At 31.8% G+C, this 7,306-nt stretch overlaps 1 non-coding gene across 1 annotated transcript; it reads left to right on the top strand.

The window, feature by feature from the left end:
• Positions 1–295: 295 nt before the first annotated feature.
• Positions 296–402, top strand: LOC139845848 (small nucleolar RNA R71). Its single transcript, XR_011758603.1, has one exon. It is a non-coding gene; the product is annotated as a small nucleolar RNA R71 (small nucleolar RNA).
• The last annotated feature ends 6,904 nt before the right edge of the window (positions 403–7,306 follow it).

The raw sequence follows: 7,306 nt of genomic DNA, 5'->3' as shown, positions 1-7,306 counted from the left end.
TTGAGACACATGTTGCGGGAGTTTCTTTAGCTCTTCGAATTCTTTGGTAAGGTATTCTATTTGGTTCGAGAGAAATTTGATGGTTTTGATAGGATCAGAGACGGAAATCGGTGTTGCTAATGAAATGTGCTCTTCCGTGTTCCAATCGTGATGGTGCATAGTCATCTCCTCGATCAATCTCCAGGCCTCATCAGCAGTGAATTTCATGAAGTTACCTAGAGAAACAGCATCAAGAGTAGACTTGTTGTTCTGATTCAGACCTTTGTAGAAGGTCAAAATCTGATTAGAGCTCTCAAGACGGTGGTTCGGGCATCTTCGAAGCAAATGTTTGAATCTTTCCCATGCAGTGTAGAGTGATTCATCGTATTCTTGTTGAAAGTTTATGATATCATTCTTAAGTCTGATTTGTTTTGATGGGGGAAAGTACTTGATTAAGAAAGTTGTTGTCATTTCCTCCCATGAGGTGATAGAATTGGGCTCTAACCCCTCGAACTAGGTTTTTGCATGAAGAGTTAAGGAATAGGTGAACAGATATAGACGAACTGCATCTTGTTCAACCCCGATTTGCTTATATGAGCTGGATAGGGAGAGGAATCTATCTAAGCGAGAGTTGAGATCATCAATTGGTAAGCCATGGAACTGGAAATGGTTCTGGATGAGTTGTATGATGCTATGCTTAAGCACAAAAGACACTCCGTTAACCTCTGGATAGAGTATCGGTCCTCCTCGTCCTTCTAAAGAGGGTTTGGTGATGTCAGCGAGAGTGCTGCGTGCGGCCATCGTCGAACTATCGACAGATAAGTGTGGATCTCATCGGATGGGTACAATGTATGATAGCGGATAGAAGAAAGGATGTGTCGGAAGAATTCTTAACTGTCTAAGTAGGTTAAACCATCCTAAAGGTTCACTAATAAGGAAGTCCATTTTAAACTTTTAATTAATCTAAATTAAGCTAATATTATCTAACCTAACTACGATAAACTAGTAACTTCTGACAAAGCTAGTCTCAGTCAAAAGGGTCTCGTAAAAACTAACTAATCTAAACAGGCTCCAAATCGTACTACCGCTCCCCGGCAACGGCGCCAAAAATTGACTACCCCCGTGATATGCCCGAATCGGACGGTTTATTTATGCGGTGTCGTTAGGCCGCAAAACGTCAATTCAGGATATCAACGGGAGAAGCTGATTGTTTAATTTATATATACTGGGCTTAAATCTATTATTCCTTTCTATGAGTTAGCAAGGGCAAATATTGTGACGACCCGAAATTTCTGACCAACTTTAAACTTGATCTTTAAATAATTTCGACAAATTTTTAAACCAAACTCTCGATACGATTTAATATTTTTGACACGATAAGAAAAGTCTGTAATGTTGAGTCTCAAAAATTTTAACTGTTTACATCAATTCATTTAACCTTTGACTGTTCCCAACGACTCACGATACGATTGCTTGTAAATGGATATGCATATATATTTGTATATAATAATATGAAATAGTATATATCGTAATTGTTATAATTAATTTTGTAAAAATAATAATACTACCTCCGTCTCATTCCAATAGTCCACAGACAAAAAACACGCAGTTTTAGGAAATCCCACTAACTTCATTTCTCCACCAATGAAATATCTTCTCTCTCCAAATCCACTAATGAAATATCATCTTTCCTTTCTATTTATGGAAGTGGACTATCATAATGGGACAACTCAAAATGGAATACTAGCCTATTGGAATGAGACGGAGGTAGTAATATATAAAAATAATCTATATATAAATAAAGTATATATAATATATATATTTTGTAATTTCGAAGCTATTAAACGCTCAATTTTCATTCGATTAATAGTAAGCGAGTTAAAAAGGAACTTATGTGATTTTAAAATAAACGGTGATCAAAAAAATGAGTTTTACAAATAATAGGCTTATTAATAATACATTTAGAAGTTATTAGATAAATTTTAAAACTTTTTGTATTTTACTTGCGGTTGGGAGTGAATAATTAATGTAATTTTTATTTAATAGTTAGTGATCGAATTTTATGCTATAATGACCAAAATAAATAAATATAGTTAATTTAAAAATATGGGATTTTTCTGAAGACTCTTATCCGCCAGTGTTTAACAACGGAGGACGAAACCCAGTCCGTAAAAGGTGTCGGCAGTGTAATAGTTTATATGTTCGTGACATTTTGATTTGTTAATCACTGTTTTTGGTGCTACTTGAATTATATTTAATTGTTATATTCTATCTATATATACATATACTTAGAAGAGTTATTAGATACAACCATCACCCTCATTTGAACTTTGATGAACCATCAAGCTCCAACAACCGTGAGCCACCACCACTCTACACCCTCAACCATCGCCACTTAACCACCACAAGACCACCACTACACCCTACAGCTCACACCACCATCATCTCTCTCTACAATTCTTCTTCGAGAACTTTGAAAACCACCCTCTTCTTCGTCGGTAAACCACCACTCAAACCAAAGCACCACCGAAACAAAACTGCTACTGCTGTTCGGAGAAACCACCATTAAACGCTATTGAAACACCTCTAAACCGTCATCTAGCTACTACTGTTGCAGCCTATAACCGTCACCAAAATAGCCCAACGAAACCCACCTACAGCCACGTATGCTGCTGTTATTCTCATGTTTTCTGGTTAACCAGAGCCAAACACCCCTACCTGTTCCTGCAGCTGCCATGTTTCTGTCTCAATTCAAACTGCTGATATGCTTCATTTTCTATTGATCACGATGAAAAAGATGACATGATGATGGTGATGTTACGATGCATGGTGATGATGAATGATGTACGAGGACGAAGAAGATGATGTTGATGATGATTATGATACGGATATGATGATCATAATGATGATGAAGATGATCGATGATGATGAGAATAATAGATGATGATGATAATGATGTTGTTAATGTTAATGAATTATGATTATGATATGATGATGTATATATTATAATCATAATGAAGATGATGAGGGGAAACATGTAGACCCACGACATTTTTTTCCTGGAATGAATCGATGTGCAGATTATAGATTGGGCCATCATGGTTCATTTATTTTATTTTATTTTATTAAAAGGGCCGTAAACTTGGTGTTAGTAAATTGGGCCGTGATGGTTTGTGATGTTGGGCCGAGATTTGGATTATGTTTTATGTTTTGGGCCAAATGATGATGATACTTCAAGGAAGATGATATCGAACTGTTATTATTCGAGTCAGTTTATATATCATCTCTTAGACCACTTATTGTGGATTTGGTGAACGTTTAGACTTGCTATACGATTCACTAATTGGGTTTAAAAAGGCAATAGCAAAATACGAGTTAAAGTAATTAAACGTGCTATTTATTACACGAAATAATGAGTGGTTAAATGGTTGGGTGGGTGTTTGTTAAGTGGGAGGTCACAGGTTCGAACTCGTGTTGAAGCAGCTTATTAGTTTTATTTTTGAAGCTTATTCCTCTAAAGGTAGTATTCTGACTATTATTATTATTATAATTATTATTATTATTACACTAATACTAATATTGATATTTTGATTATTATTATTATTATTATTATTATTATTATTATTATTATTATTATTATTATTATTATTATTATTATAACTACATTATTATTATTAATACTATTTTTATCATTATTATTAACATTATTATTATTATCATTATTATTAAAATTAACATTTTTTTAAGTATTATTTTTATTATAACTACTATTATTATTATTATTATTATACTATAACAAATATATATTTTGTATACCAAAAATATACTTATTACATATACTATAATAATTAATTAAGTTATTAACGAAACACATGTTTAAAATAACAATTAAATCACTAATAAATAAATTTGTTCGATTACCATTATGTGTGTTAATATATATATAAATTATATAGGTTCGTAAATCCGAGATCAACCCTGCATTGTTCAGTTTCGTCATATGTATTTTTACCACAAAATACAATATTGTGAGTTTCATTTGCTCCCTTTTTAATTGCTTTTGCAATATATATTTTTGGGCTGAGAATACATGCGCTGCTTTTATGTTTGACGAAATAGACACAAGTACTTAAAATATATTCTACGTTGAGTTGTACCACTTTGCATATCTTCCCTAATAGTTTGGTAACTAATATTTACATGTTTGAAGAACATGTAAGCGCGAATCCTATTGATAGATCTATCGGGTTTGACCACCCCAACCGGGCTAGTCGCTCTAGTATCGTAAACGGTTGCATAGTACTTCGTTTTTACTACACTTGATACAGTGTAGGGAGATTTCATAATAAAGGGAATATGACACATTAATTGTTAAGTATGGTTACCGAAGCGCTCAACAACTTATAGAATACTTTTATATACTTGCGAGTGTACATATATTTATAAACTGAAATCTTGTGGTCTATTAAAATATTGAAATGATTATTATGATAAACCTATGAACTCACCAACCTTTTGGTTGACACTTTAAAGCATGTTTATTCTCAGGTATGAAAGGAATCTTCCGCTGTGCATTTGCTCATTTTAAAGATATTACATGGAGTCGTTCATGACATATTTAGGTCAGAACCTCGCAATGGGACCAGCTATTGAAGACTTCGTCCAGATGGATTACGACGGGTCATCACAAATATGACCTAGGGTCGTTCCTTGAGCGGTCGAATTTGAAACGGAGCTTATCTAGATAATCTAGTGATTAAGATGGGTTTGTACACAATTCAGTATCCAAGACTAGTGGCCGGGTACACCTTGTGTGGAGAGGCAGGATCCTTTTGGTCCCAATAAATTGATGAATGTTCGGAAAATCCAACAACTAAGTCCAACCGGTTTATTCTAGACACCACTTTTATCCGGAATATCAAATTGTATAAAGGCAATAGTTGGGTTGATTTGATTTATAATTGTATTTAAAATATTAAAGCAATATAATTAAAATAAGCTAGCTAGCATGCAACAGCTAAAGACAGAGAAGACGTGGTTCACCATGATTTAAGATAACGTAGTGTCGGGATGATTATGAGACACTCATTGGATGGATATACCTTGGTGTAAACACTAGATTCCCTACTAAGCGGTTTTCCGGTTAGCATGTCACGAGGAACTAGGCTTTGAAGATTCTGATCGGATGGACCATGCTCGACTCCCGACGCTTTATCCGGTTTAAGGATATAAGCGGCCCATCTTGGATGCAATGCATACCTTGGGCGCACGAATAAAGTAGCATAGCCTTATATAGATAATATTCAACCTTTCTTAACACCTTAGTGCATCACCCAAATGGGTGGTTATGGTTGTGTTTCGAATTCCTTTCTGTCAATGGTTTGGTAAAATCTAAGGGTTTATAGACAAATTAGAACCTCTGATAGTTCTCAGTCATCCTTAAAGATTTATAAGTTTAGTTTGTATTGTAGTGCGTAAAATTCCCATTTATGATTTAAACCATCCCTTACTTAAATCTACTCAATAAATCCCTTAGTTATCCACCATGTATTAGACTTATAGTGGTTCCATAGCTTCTAACCTTGACCATGCTCAAGTGGTCCTATAGTACATCAACACTGTACTCTACTGTTGCAACAGTATTTCCTTGAGTCTTATACTCTTGACCAATGTCTTGATCTGTTCCTACTATAATTTCCCATGTACTTTATAGTATTTTCAATGGGTTCATACCTTGACCAATGTATAAACACAGATAATTAATTACCTTATAATTGTCGACTTTATAAAAGGTTTTAATCACGTTTATTGGTGGAAGAACGATAATAACGAGGTTTAATATCATAGACAGAAAGCGAATACGAAACGATAATCATCACTAACTAACATTATTAAATCATGGAAAACGATCAATCAATTATTCACACATCATGGCAACAAGCATTTCTAATATTAATAAATTCAAAACATCGAACAAGAATATTATAATAAATTAATAAAAGAAATGATAGATGTTACCGAATAATGTCGGCAGAATAACACTTGTATTTCTTCATAATATCTGTGGTGTTACAATGCTTGATAGCTTCTACTACTAATTACATACTAATTGTGACGACCCGGAAATTTCTGACCAAATTTAAACTTTAATCTTTATATTATTCCGACACGATAAGCAAAGTTTGTTAAGTTAAATCTATAGAATTTTAAACTGTGTTCATATATTCATTATAACCTCGACCAAATTCCGACGATTCACGAACCGTTATATATAAATAGATATGTATATGTATATATATATTATAACTTGAGAATATTAATAAAGTATTAAACGTATAATATTTTACACGAACGTATTTGTTTCAATATGATTTTTGACGAAATTAAAAAATATATATATTAAATGATTGAATTATCAGAAACATTGAATTATGATTACAAGTCTCTGTTGAGAGGTCCACTATGATTTGAGAAAAGCTATTCCTCTTAACGATATTCAGAATAATTTGTAAAGCTATTTACGAAAGTTAGTCAAAAGTTAGTGGAGAATTGGTTTCCATAATATTCTATTAATCTATTTTCAAACGTACAAAGACGTTTTCAGTTTAAAAAGAACTTTATTATTAAAACTTATATAACTTTTATAAATATCTAAAATCACTTTTGACAACTCATCACTTAACCAGTATAATAAATATAACGATATTTATATTTTATTTCTTTAAATATATATAACGATTTAAATTAATATTATATATATTTATACGCGTATTATATATACATAGTTTTTATATTTTTACTATACTTTAACTTTACCTTTACTTTACTTTTACTTTACTTTAACTTTAATAATTCACTTTAATAATTCACTTTAATAATTCACTTTAATAATTCATACTTTAATAATTCACTTTAATAATTTATACTTTAATAATTCACTTTAATAATTCATATTTTAATAATTCACTTTAATAATTCATACTTTAATAATTCACTTTAATAATTCATACTTTAATAATTCACTTTAATAATTCAAAAATCTATTATAAATAGAATTCAATAGGTTTCATTATTTCATAGAAACTTGAAAATATATTTATCTAAACTCTCTCAATCGATTTATATATATATATATATATATATATATATATATATATATATATATATATATATATATATATATTTGCTCTGTATTATTTCAAGATATTATTAGTATACATAAAATATTACGACGGAGTGCTGTCCGAGCGATTTCAAAATAGTTTTTTTTGAATGAGTCGAAGCTAAGGAAATTATGGGTTATAGCTATGGAGGTGATGGGTATGGT

This window comes from Rutidosis leptorrhynchoides, chromosome 4, assembly GCF_046630445.1.
Source record: "Rutidosis leptorrhynchoides isolate AG116_Rl617_1_P2 chromosome 4, CSIRO_AGI_Rlap_v1, whole genome shotgun sequence".
In the NCBI taxonomy this organism is placed as follows: domain Eukaryota; kingdom Viridiplantae; phylum Streptophyta; class Magnoliopsida; order Asterales; family Asteraceae; genus Rutidosis; species Rutidosis leptorrhynchoides.
Note: the sequence above shows the minus strand (reverse complement) of the source record. Positions and strands in the feature narration are given on the sequence as shown.